Below are 13,149 nucleotides of genomic sequence, written 5' to 3'. Positions count from 1 at the left end.
CCCCAACCCCCCTCACCCTCCCGCCTGACGAAATGCCCCCGCCGCCAAACTTGCCAAATCTAGCCTGTTAACTCTGTTTCTCACGTTACAGTTGCTGTCAAACCTGCTGAGCGTTTCCAGCATTTTCCGTTTTTATTAACAGTCTAGTATTATGCTTCCCAAATGCTCTGATATATAACAGCTGTTATTCTTTCAATCATTTCAATACAGCAGCTAGACAGAATGAGCAGGAGACAAGCAGTATGATAACAAACTTGCACCTTTATGAACGCCATTAGTAAAACATTTCCAAAATTGTCATGAGGCGCCGAGGGAGCCATGGTTGCACGTTGCCTGCAGACATTAATGATGATGTTGCATATCCACCACACTGGTAAATCTGCTTCGAGATCAGACTCCAACTGGGAGAACTGTACCCTTGTGGGCTTTGTTTGATCTATGTCCTGTGCACTGAGGGAAATAAACATTGTTGATCATAAAAAGGCCAGGGGATTGAAACTCCGGTTACCAGTCGGAGATGGGAGATGTAGAGAACAGCCGGCAGAGCCTGAGTTATACCATGGGAAGCTTGGAGCCATCGATCTGCGCTCCTCTCACTTTCAGATGACATAATTACACTCAGATCCAGCAGTTAGATTTCGAAAGCACCTGCAATCTCAAAATATTCTTTCTGAAGTTCTGCTTTTGGGGTTACAACGTAGCCAGGAGTCCCCACAGATCCACTGACCAGTTTTAAACACACTGCTCTGTGATGATAGAAAGGTGAGGGTGTAAGGGTGACGTTAGATCATTATGAAGGGGTTCTGCAAAAGAGACCAATGCAAATATTGGAGAATGCAAGAAAGGCATTAGCATTTAAACATTTTAAAAACATGGATTTGGATTATTCATGCACCATTTACCATTAAACCTAAAACTATGTCTTATTTTTTCTGATGACCAGTCATCGATCTGAACCACTAACCCTGTTTCTCTCTCTGCAGATGCTGACAGACTTGCTGAGAATTTCCAGAATTTTCTGGCTTTTTTTCCTAATTCCTTATTATTAATGTGGGAGCATGAATAAACAGAAAATAGACAGTAGTTGGTTTTCAGGCTGGAGGGAAGTAGTCAATGGTGTTCCCCAGGGGTCAATTTTGGGACCACTGTTCTTTTTGATATATATTAATGACCTGGACTTGGGTATGACTTGGATGAAGGGACTGACAAGATTGTAGCCAGATTAGCTGACAATATGGAGATAGGGAAGGAAACAAGAAGCGAGGAAGATATATCGAGCCTGCAAAGGGATATAGATAGGTTAAGTGAGTAGGCAAAGAATTGGCAGCTGGAGTATAATGTGGGAAGATTAGAAAAACAGAATACTATTTAAATGGAGAGAGGCGATGCAGCTGTATCTGGGTGCCCTTGTACATAGATCACAAAAAGTCTGCATGCAGGTACAACAAGTAATTAGGAAAGCAAATGGAATGTTAGCCTTTAATGCAAGGGAGGTGGCGTATAAGAGTATAGGAAGCTTGCTACAACTGTACAGGGCATTGGTTGAGACTGTACCTGAATTACCTTGTACAGTTTTGGTCTCCATATTTAAGGAAGGATACACTTACATTGAAAACAGTTTAGGGAAGGTTCACTCGGTTGATTCTTGGGATGAAGTGATTGTCTCGTGAAGAAAGGTTGAGCAGATGGGGCCTATACTCACTGGAGTTTAGAAGAGTGAGAGGTGATCTTATTGAAACATAAGGTTCTGAGGGGGTTTGACAGGGTGGATGCTGACAGTGTAAGAAATTATACTTCTAATAAATGACACTTTTCAGAATAAGTATAGAACTCTTCTGGAATTGGCAGGGATCACTTAAGGCCATTTTCTTTCTCTCTCTGGCAGAACAAATTAACAGTCCCTAGAAATGTTGTTAAGTCGAGAGTAGAGTGTCCTGTACCCTCTTTTCTGTACAAGTAACTGGTAAGGGCTAATAAATGGCCTCCAGCTTGAGGTAGACTAAAACATGGCCTGAAGCTAAAGTGATGGATGGGGGAGGGATGGGGGTGACCACCCTGGCATCTCGGGTACCTGTTCCGTACTCTCTGGTTGGAAGCATTCGAACAAGGGATTGACATAGGATAAACTACCAGCCCCTGGAAATAAAGTATATTTGCAGGTGTTTGGAGGGAGGGGCCATCCTTCGTCAGGCAACTGCCTTCTCTAGATGGGAGACGGATCAGAGAAGATGGAGGAAGACCAGGGGAGGAGTTTTCTAACACTTTGATGCCTGAGCAGAATGTTGCCGCCACAAGCTATAGAGATTAACGCACTCTGCGCAATTCATCCGTTCATCCTCTAGGATCAGTAAACCGCTCTGAACTGCCACAGGTAATATGCTCTTCCTAACTATTTAGGTTATGCATCATATCTAAACTGTTGCTTCTTAATTAATTTAATAAACTACATTAAAATCACTTAAGAATTCTTGACCACCTATTTTGTGTAATATGTGGCTCTCAAACCCTAAAACTTACAAGAGGATGTTTCCTCCCATGGGGGGAGATCGAGAACTAAGGGGGGGCACAATTTAAAAATAAGGGGTCTCCATTTAAGACAGGGATGAGAAGGAATTTCTTCTCTCAGAGGGTTGTTAGTGTTTGGACTTTTTTCCCCAGAGAGCAGTGGAGGCTGGGTCATTGGATATATTCAAGGCTGAGTTGGACAGATTTGGACAAGGGAGTCAAGGGTTATGGTGGACAGTCGGGGAAGTGGAGTTAAGGCCACAATCAAAGCAGCCATGATCTTATTGAATGGTGGAGCAGGCTCGATGGGCTGAGTGGCCTACTCCTATTTCTTATGTTCTAATGGCCTTGAGATCTTATAACTTCAAAGTTTTCAAATAATATAAAGTTTGGAAATTAGTAAACAGTGATGAGATTAGTAGCAGGCTTCAGTGGAATACAGACAGTCTAATAAAATGGGCAGACATATGACAGGCGAAATTTACTGCAGGGAAATTTAAAATAGTGCATTTTGGAAGGAAAAATAAGGAAACTCAATGTAAACAAAATGGTAAAACTTTACAGGGATTGCACTAATAGGAAGAACATGGGATTCCCATGTGCAAATCTTTGAATGTGGCAGGACAAGTTGATAAAATTGTGAAGCATAAGGAATCTTTGGTTTTATGAATAGAGGCATAGAGTACAAAAGCAAGGAGGCTACGGTAAGTCTTCATAACTCTCTGGTAGACCCTAACTAGAGTATTGTGTCCAACTCTGGCTACTGTACTTTTGAAAGAATGGCATGGAAGGCATTGGAGAGGATGGTTCCAGAAATGGGACTCTTCAGTGATGCAGAGGAACTGGAGAAGCTGAGATTGTTCTCCTTAGTGCTGAAAGGGGGAATTTAAATACTGTAGAGGTAAAAGCATAAAGTGTTCAAGATCAGATAGGGAGAAACTGGCAGAAGGGTCAGTAACTAGAGGACCCAGATTTAAGATAATTGTCAAAAATGCCAGTCTGAAGATGAGGAGAATTTTCCTTTTCACAGCAAGTTGTGATCTGGAATGTGCTGCCTGAAAGGGTGGTGGGTGCAATTTCGTAACTTTCAATAAGAGATGGAATACATACACTTATTAAGAAAGGGCTTGAAGGGCCATAGGGAAAGAGCAAGGGGGCGGGGTTAATTGGATTGCTCTTTCAAAGAGTTGGCGCAGGGACAATAGCCAAATGTCCTTCCGTTTTGCAGCATCATTCCATGATCCTGTTGACTTTCTCCTCCAATGTCTCCTTCCTTGGCTTGCCATTCTTTCAGTCTTTATGGGTAGAATATTGCACTCGTCGGGCGGGCCCAAAGTGAGGCGTGATGACGCCGGGCAAGCGTCCCGACATCATCGCGCACTCTCGCGATATTTCGGTCGGCGGGCGTGTGTGGGGACTCAGCCTGCCGACAATTAACAGGCCTATTAAGACCATTAAAGATCTAATTAAACAAAATTTTTTGCTGCCCGTCGAACCTTACGGGTTGGCGGGCGGGCGAAAAGGCCAAGCGGCCTTCAGATTTTTTTGCGAAACCTCATCCACGGGCGGGATGAGGCTTCGATCAGTGACTTAAAAAGAAACAACATTTTCAAACTAATTTGGGACATGTCCCTGCTCTTGTGGACAGAGTCACATGAGGGAACATGTTATTAACATTTTTAAATTCTTTATTTGTTTTATTTTCAAAAAGGCTTCCGCTCCCTGAGGCCTCAGGGAGCTTTTACTGCAGGCACCCGCGTGCATGCATGAAGTTCCGCTATCGCCCTCCTCCCCCTCGCCACACAGCCAGCCGGCTGTTAATTGGCCAGCTAGCGTGAAATGGCAGTCGCTGCCCAATCTTGGGCGGCGGGGTCCGATTCCCGGCTGCTCCCGCTCACCCCCCCGCCGACCCTGCCCGATGACCAGAAAATCCTGGCCCGTGATTCGGTTAAGCACATTGGGATGTTCATTTCGACAATTAGGGTGCTATATCAATGCAGCTCCTTGTTGTTATTGTTGCCACTGTCACCATCACCACTCACACCTCAGAATGAAGAAGCAGACATGTACACAATAATAAAGGGGCACGGGAAAGTGTATGAATGAATGCTTTTAGTGGAAAGGGAAAGGTTCTGTAGGGAATGGCCGGGGACAATCTTGTCGCCGCGTTTCCATTTACGGTGTCTGAAACACTTGTCCCAATGGTGTCGAAGGTACTTCATAAACAGTCATTGCTATTCATTATTACCAATGACAAAGTCACGCAGCCAAGAGAGGAAACACACAGAAGAAAAACTGACTCTCAGATTAAGTGGTGGCCTCCATTAATGACTGGAATGGTGAGTTATGACCAGAAATAGAATGGCTGCAGATGCATTTCAGCACTTCACCCTTGCAATCATTATTTTTTTTTTATTCATGCATATTTTTTTCAGCAATGGCTATAGCCCCAGGTCGGATTGCAGGGCTCCCTGTATTCCTTCGAGGCACTGCCCCGGCCCACAGTTAAGGAGCACTCTTATGTATTGAAGCCGTGTTCCTGTAGCAGTAAATTTAACATGGTAAAAGTTACTAACAACCCCTGACATCAGCATGTTTTGACAGCACATTTTTTATTGCCAGTGAAATTTTACTGAGGTTTCCAGGCAGGGCCTTGCATTGCCATAAAAGTTACTGACCCATCAGCCAGCTTTTATGTTCAGATTGTTAAATATGCTTTAGCCTTTGCTTAAAGCATATCTGTTACCCCAGGACATCAGTGTGGCTGGAGCTTTATTGCTTGTGGGACATTGCCTGTTGCTGTCAGTATGCATTAAGACAGGACCGCGGTAATTATATGCAGGCAGTTGCCATATCTCAAAAAGCATGCTGCACAAGAGACCCCCTCGGTTTATAGGCAGCCTGGGCTCATATAAATCTTGGCGGTCTTTATGTTCAATTGAGAGTTGCACTGAAACGCACAGTGTTCCGCAGGGGCTTGATATACGCTGAGCGATCGTTTCTGCAGGTCTGGGAATCTAGAGCATGGGGGCACAATCTCAGGGGCCGATCATTTAGGACCGAGACGAGGAGGAATTTCTTCACTCAAAGGGGTTGTGAATCTTTGGAATTTTCTACCCCTGAGGGTTGCGGATGCTCCATGGCTGAATATGTTTAAGGCTGGGAGAGGCAGGTTTTTGGTCCCTCAGGGGATTGAGGGATACGGGGAGTGGCCAGGAAAGTGGAGTTGAAGCCCAAGATCGGCTGTGATCACGTTGAATGGCGGAGCGGGCTCAAGAGGCTGCATGGTCTACTCAGGCTCCTATTTCTTCTGTTCTTGGATTCTTACGATGTCAGCAGTGAGTTATTGCAACTTATTCCATGCGGATTCAGGTTTACTTTCTGCACAATTCCTGGAATGCTCTTGCCAATAAAAACCAGGAATTTTTAGCGTGGTCGAGCTCGTCTCCTTTTTTTTAGAGATCAACCCCAGCTGCCGGCTTTCTTCTTCTCGCTGGTAATCAGCACTCTCCCATCCTTCCCCACCATCCACCCGCACATCTAACAACGTGAATGAAAAGCTCATGGATTTCTTGATCACAAAGTTCAAGACCATCCATACAGCTCCACTTCCCAAGACTCCTCCTTGTCCAGCAAGCTGACCGTTCTCCCGAGACGCCTCTGCATCCTAACACTGAGCCCTGAACATTCCCTGTTTCGATTTCCTCTATTTCCTCCAGCTCCTCTCATCAATGAGTTCCCCCTTTTGCTCCCTCAAATTTTGCTCTTGTGTGTAATTTCTGACCACACAACTTCCTTTCTTAGCCCCTTGCCAGTTGATTTGTTGATTTTTCCCTCTCCTCAGGCCCTCTCCATTCCTCCAACTCTGGCTTTATTCCCCCACCACCCCCCACCAGCCCCCCCCAACTCCCCAATCATCCACCATTGGCTTTTATGCTTTAGACCATTTAGTTCCTAAACTCTGGGATTCCCTCTCAAAACCTTTCAACACCCCCCTCCCACCCTATAAGGCCTTCCCTCAAATCCAACTCATTAACCAAGATTTTGGGAAGCCTAATATCTCCTTCTTTGGCACGGCATCAATTTCTCTTTTAGATTACAGCTCTCTGAAGCACATTGGGATGTTTTTCAATGTTAAAGGCCAGACTTAATGCAAGTTTATTATCATCATAATCCCTCCATCCCTTTTTACTATGTTTACTTTTCCCCTCAGCCAAGTTAACTTGTTCCTTCCAATGGTCATTTTACAAGTTCCCAAAACTCGACTACCCATTGCCTGACAAAGTCCTTCCCGGCTTTGCCTCTTTCGCAGTTTGCTTTAGTTGGTCGCACTTTCTCCTGTGAGGTACATGGTCATGGGTTCTGGTTCCACTCCAGGCCTGACTAGAAGGAACTAGACGAACTCTCCAGCACAGCACTGGCAGAGCACCCCATTGTCAGGGGCGCTGTTGTTCGGGCGAGACATTAAACTGAGGCAGGAGTGTCTGCTGCTTTCTTTCAGGTGGTTGTTAAAAGTATCGTGGATCTAATTGAAGGATAGTCAGCCGTTCCTTAATGTTCTCCCTTCCAACAACCCCACAAGAAAAGAACTTGATTGATCACACGAGTGACTCTTAACCAGCCCCTGAAGCAAATAGCTGCACAGAATACCTTCACAGCAAAAGCTGCAGCTGTTTAAGAAGATGGCCCACTACCATCACATTCTCGAGGCTTCTAATGTCACTGGCATGGCCAACAACCCTCGCATCTTGAGAGCAAGTTTGATCTAAATAAGTGACCTTGGCCTTGGCAAACTCCCTCTTTGCCGGGTTTATGAGAGGGTTAGATTTGGCCTGTCTGTCAAACAGGGTTCTCAGATGCCTAACATGATCGCTCCAAGTGTTGCTGCACTCTGAAAGGTCATCGATGTATGCAGCAGAGGTACGCAATATATGAACAGGGGGGTGAAAGGTTATCGGGAGTAGGCAGGAATGTGGGGCTGACGTTACATTTGGATCAGCCATGATCTTATTGAATGGCAGTGCAGGCTCGAGGGGCCGAGTGGCCTCCTCCTGCTCCTAATTCATATGTTCGTATGTTCGTAAATTAATAAAAACAATAATTTGTAGGATCTTGCTGTGCACATATTGCTGTGGTTGCCTTTTGTAACAACAGTCACTCCATTTCTTAAAAGTAATTCATTTAATGTGAAGTTACTTTGGGTTATTTCTGCTGGACGGTGATGAGACGCTGTTCAGTTATAGAAACCCACAAGGTTGATCGGTGGCAACAGAGATTTGATCTATGAGAGAACCCTGGAGTGACTGTGACATTTTACCCTTTGACTGACTACACGCTCTGAGGAACTCCTCAGGGTTTTATGGAGAGTTCATTTCTTCGGCATGTCCCATTTTTTCAATAGGAGATTCAAGTTTTAAAAAAAAATCCTTGTTCACTGCAGATCGTCAGAAGATAGTACAAACATAAGTATAATTTCTTCATTCCCATGAGGTGTCTCATGTTGACATTGGAAGTGTGTTTCATCATGAGACATAGATCAGTAGCGTTCAAGCTATTCTCTGTGGTTCAAATATTGACACATTGCACGGGACTATACCTGTCACTTTTTAAAAATTATTATTTGTTCTTGGGTTGTAGGCAACGTTTCTTGCTGATCCTTGGTTTTCTTTTATCCTTTCATGAGGTATGAGCATCACCGGCAAGACCAGCATTTATTGCCCATCCCTAGTTGCCCTTGAGAAGGTGGTGGTGAGCTGCCTTCTTGAACCGCTGCAGTCCATGTGGTGTAGGTACACCCACAGTGCTGTTAGGGAGGGAGACCCAGGATTACGACCCAGCGACAGTGAAGGAACGGCGATATATTTCCAAGTTAGGGTGGGGTATGACTTGCAAGGGAACTTGCAGTTTCCATCTAGTCACTAACAATTAACCATATATAACGTAGGCTAGATCAGTGGGTTCACTTCCCGAAAGACATTAAAATAATTACCAGATTTCATGGTTATATTTTCTGGTACCAATCCACAAGTTATCACATTTATTAAATTCAGATTTCATAACGTGCCAAGATAGAATTTGAATTCACTTCTTGCTAGTCTAGCTCCATAACCACTAAGCCACCATACCCCACAAATAAAGAGGAAGACTTATATATCATTGACATGCTTTCATGGGCGCTCGACAAATATCGACATAATTCCTGGGACACAGCATCCACCCCATGCAATACTAACGGACTCCCAAGAAGCCCCTACAAATATTGGCGCAACTCCAAGGGCCTTTCCTACGAACATGAATATGTTCCTGGTTTGTGGGAGGGCACACAATTTTTTTCCGAGCCCCTGCAGCACCTGGATTATAATCTAACAACGGGTCGACCGCTGCATTTGATTCAAATGCCTAGGCCAGAATATTACGCTGGGCATGCGGGCGCGCGCCTGACTCGTCCAAGCACGAAATGACGCGCGATCATGTCGGGTGTGCGTCCCGACGCCATCACGCACTCGCACGATATAGCATTCAGCGGGCGCAAGGCGGAGTCAGCTGCGTGCCCGCCGATAATTGAAAGGCCTATTAAGGTGATTAATAAACTAATAAGACCATAAGACCATAAGACATAGGAGCAGAAATTAGGCCATTCGGCCCATCAAGTCTGCTCCGCCATTCAATCATGGTTGATAAGTTTCTCAACCCCATTCTCCCGCCTTCTCCTCGTAACCTTTGATCCCCTTACCAATCAAGAACTTATCTATCTCGGTCTTAAATACACTCAATGACCTGGCCTCCACAGCCTTCTGTGGCAATGAATTCCATAGATTCACCACATTCTGGCTAAAGAAGTTTCTCCTCATCTCTGTTCTAAAAGGTCTTCCCTTTACTCTGAGGCTGTGCCCTCGGGTCCTAGTCTCTCCTACTAATGGAAACATCTTCCCCACGTCCACTCTATCCAGGCCTTTCAGTATTCTGTAAGTTTCAATCAGATCCCCCCTCATCCTTCTAAACTCCATCGAGTATAGACCCAGAGTCCTCAAATGTTCCACATATGTTAAACCTTTCATTCCTGGGATCGTTCTCATGAAGTAAAATCAAATTTACGCTGCCCGTCCAACCTTATGGTTGGCGGGCAGGCGAAAAGGCCAAACAGCCTTTACATTTTTTAGGAAATCTCATTCACGGGCGGGATGAGGTTTCCTGAAGCAAATAAACGTTAAATAAAAACTTTATTTTGGAATTAAAAACATGTCCCATCTCATGTGACAGAGTCACATGATTTTTAAAAATTTTTACTGTCTTTATTAATTTTTTTAAAAAGCGCTTCAATCTCCCTGAGACAGTTCCGTGCCTCAGGGAGATCGAAGCGCACTTTCGTGCGCATGCGCAAACTGCACACCAGACCCACTCTCCCTCCTCCCCCCCACCCGCACAGGTGGCGCTGAGCCCTGCCACTCACGATCCACGCAGGGTGGGCCGTTACTGGCCTGCCCGGGTGAAATCGCGGTGCGGAGCTGATCGCGGGTGGCAGTCGGCGAGCCTGCCCGACAAGGGAAAAATTCTGGCCCTAAGATAGTTCATTGCAAAGTATCCTGCGGAAGCCCTTCCACCATGCTAAAGGGAAATGTCAATTATATAGCTGTGGTTTTACACCTCAGCTTCCCTAAGATTCATTGCTTAGATGCTCGTGTCATGGCGTCACCAGCTGTCTTATGCAGGGAGGCTAGTAGCTCTAAGCTGAATGTCTGCACACAGTTAGTCTCCTGGAACCTGTGCTCATTGCAGGATGGAATGAATGTGCCTATGCTGCAGCTGAGTGAATGGTGGCAGTCCGAGAACATTTTATGCAGAGTTATTATACCCACAATGTTACCCAAGTGAAAAGCTTAACACTGCAATCCATTTAGCAAGAGTGCAAATTGGCACTTGGATGAACGAACTTACATTTATATAGCGTCTTTCAAAACCCCAGGGGCAGAACTTTATGTCCCACCAGCAGGTGCACACCCGACCCCCATCGGGTGTAAAGTAGCACGCGATGACATCGGGCGAGCGTCCTGACATCATCGCGCGATATTTTGGTCGGGGGGGGGCATGTGTGAGAGTGGGCAGCACACCCACCGTCAATTAAGAGGCCTATTAAGGGCATTCATTTATTAATTAAGAGAGATTTTTCACTGCCTGTCCAACCTTAACGGTTGGCGGGTGGGGCGAATCACCCAGGCGGCCTTTGCAGTTTTGAGGAAACCTCATCCACGGGCGGGATGAGGTTTCTGACGTTTTTTTTTAAATAAAAATGTTTTGACCTAATTTTTATTATGTTTATGTTCATGTGAGTGAGCCCTATGCAGGGACATTTTTTTCAGTATTTCCAAGTCTTTATTATTGATTTTTAAATCCTTCAGCTCCCTGAGGCGGCTCTCTGCCTTCAGGGGACTTTCTGTGAGCGCTCCCCCTGCGTCTGCGCAGACTTTAGCGCTCGCCCTCCTCCCGCCCCGATCCCGGCGGCGCTGAGCCTTACAGTACGCGTTTCACGCTGGTGGACCGTTAACTGGCCAGCCAGTGTGAAGTCGGGTTCCCGGGGGGGGAGGGGGGGTGCCGATCGTGAGCTGCGGACCGTTTCCCGGCTGTTCCCGGGCCGCCTACCGCGCCCGTCCGATGACCCGAAAATCCTGCCCCAGGATACCTCAAAGTGCATTACAGCCATTGAAGCACTTTTGAAGTGTAGACATCATTGTAATGTAGGAAGATGCAGTAGCCAACTTGCGCACAGCAAAGCCCCATTAAAACAATAATTAAGTGATCGGGATACCTGTCTTAGCAATGTAGGTTGAGGGATAAATGTTGGCCAGGTTGCTGGGAGAACTCCAATACTCTTGTTTAAAATAGTAGCACGGGATCTGATACATCCACCAGAGAGGCCAAACAGTTTAATGTCTCATCCAATAGACAGCACTCCATCAACCCTGGCTGGGAGTGAAAGCCCACATGTTTTGAAATCAACTGTCTACAATGGCATGATCTTTGGTTTCAGAAGATAGAATACTACCATTGAGCCATGGCTGACAATTGAAGTCTGAATCTCTCCCTGATGTCTACTCTAAGCTTTGACAAAAGATCTATGAAAGCCCTGGAAGATGTGCCTTTCCATCATCTTTGGGTGGTTCCTGTGGTTCCGCAGCCAAAGGGAAAGCAGACCCCCATGTAAATTACGTTGAATCACCAGCTAGTGATTATCCACTTCTTGGGGATTGACTGTAGAGTCAGAGCATAGAATCATAGAGCGCAGAAGGAGGCCATTCTGCCCATCATGCCTGCATCGGCTGTTTGAAGGGGCTACCCCCTTCCATGGCCCTGTAATTTTTTTCAACACATGCACGTGTATCCAATTTTTGGAAGCTACCATTGAATCTACTTCTTCCACCCTTTCAGCACCAAGATGATGAAAATTTATTCTCTTGGCTGATTTAATAACTTGACATTTAGGCCAACAAGCCTGCAGCACTCCAAGGCTCGGTTGGCTGTTGACCAGGGTGTCAATAGGCAAAGGGCTGGGCCTATCATTATAGAATTCTTCTCCCTCAGCCCCAGGTAACCAAGCAAGTTCTCTCCTTCTGGGCAAAGTGGTCCGAGAGGATCAAAGGGCAAGAATCTCACCAGCACTGGTAGGGTCTGCAGCTTTAGATGGTCAGGTTCCAGCAAGAATGAAGAAGATTGCATTTATTTGGTATCAATCATGTGTGCAAAATGTCTGAAAGCATTTCAGAGCCTTTAATTGCTTTTGAATTGGAATAATTGTAGGTAAATGTGATGCCCCAGTGCCCGAGTGAAGCCTGCTTAAGGCTGGGCTTCTGCCACCTACAGTTACATGGACTTAGCTCAGTGGAATGTGATCCTACATGGAGAGATTGTGCCCACCGCATTGGAAGAGTCAAAACTACAGTACATTAGGAGAATAAGACCATAAGACATAGGATCAGAAATTAGGCCAATCGGCCCATCGAGTCTGCTCCGCCATTCAATCATGGCTCATGAGTTTCTCAACCCCATTCCCCCGCCTTCTCCCCGTAACCTTTGATCCCCTTACCAATCGAGAACCTATCTATCTCGGTTTTAAATACACTCAATGACCTGGCCTCCACAGCCTTCTGTGGCAATGAATTCCATAGATTCACCACTCTCTGGCTAAAGAAGTTTCTCCTCATCTCTGTTCTAAAAGGTCTTCCCTTTGCTCTGAGGCTGTGCCCTCGGGTCCTAGTCTCTCCTACTAATGGAAATCTTAAGCAGAAGCTTCTCTGAGTGACTGGGGAAGGCAAATGATATGTTTGCTTTTGTTGCAAAGGAATCGGAGTATATGAGTAAAAAAGTCTTGCGAAATTGATACAGGGCATTGGTGAGGCCACGCCTGGGGTATTGTGTACAGATCTGGGGCAGGATCTCCCAAATCCTGGTGCGGCGAGCTGACCCGGGAACCAGCCGTGAAACGGACCGCCGCCCGCAATCGGGCTCCGACCGCAATTTCACGGGAGTTGGCCAATTAACGGCCAGCCAGTGTGAAGCGTGTGCTGAGAGTCTCAGTGCTGCTGGGGTGGGGGGCGGGAGGAGCGGGAGGAGGGCGAGCGCTGAAGTCTGCGCATGAGCAGAGTGCGCACA

The sequence above is a fragment of the Cetorhinus maximus genome, chromosome 17 (assembly GCF_964194155.1).
Source record: "Cetorhinus maximus chromosome 17, sCetMax3.hap1.1, whole genome shotgun sequence".
NCBI lineage: Eukaryota > Metazoa > Chordata > Chondrichthyes > Lamniformes > Cetorhinidae > Cetorhinus > Cetorhinus maximus.
The sequence above is the reverse complement of the archived record's forward strand: the minus strand, read 5'-3'. Positions refer to the sequence as shown.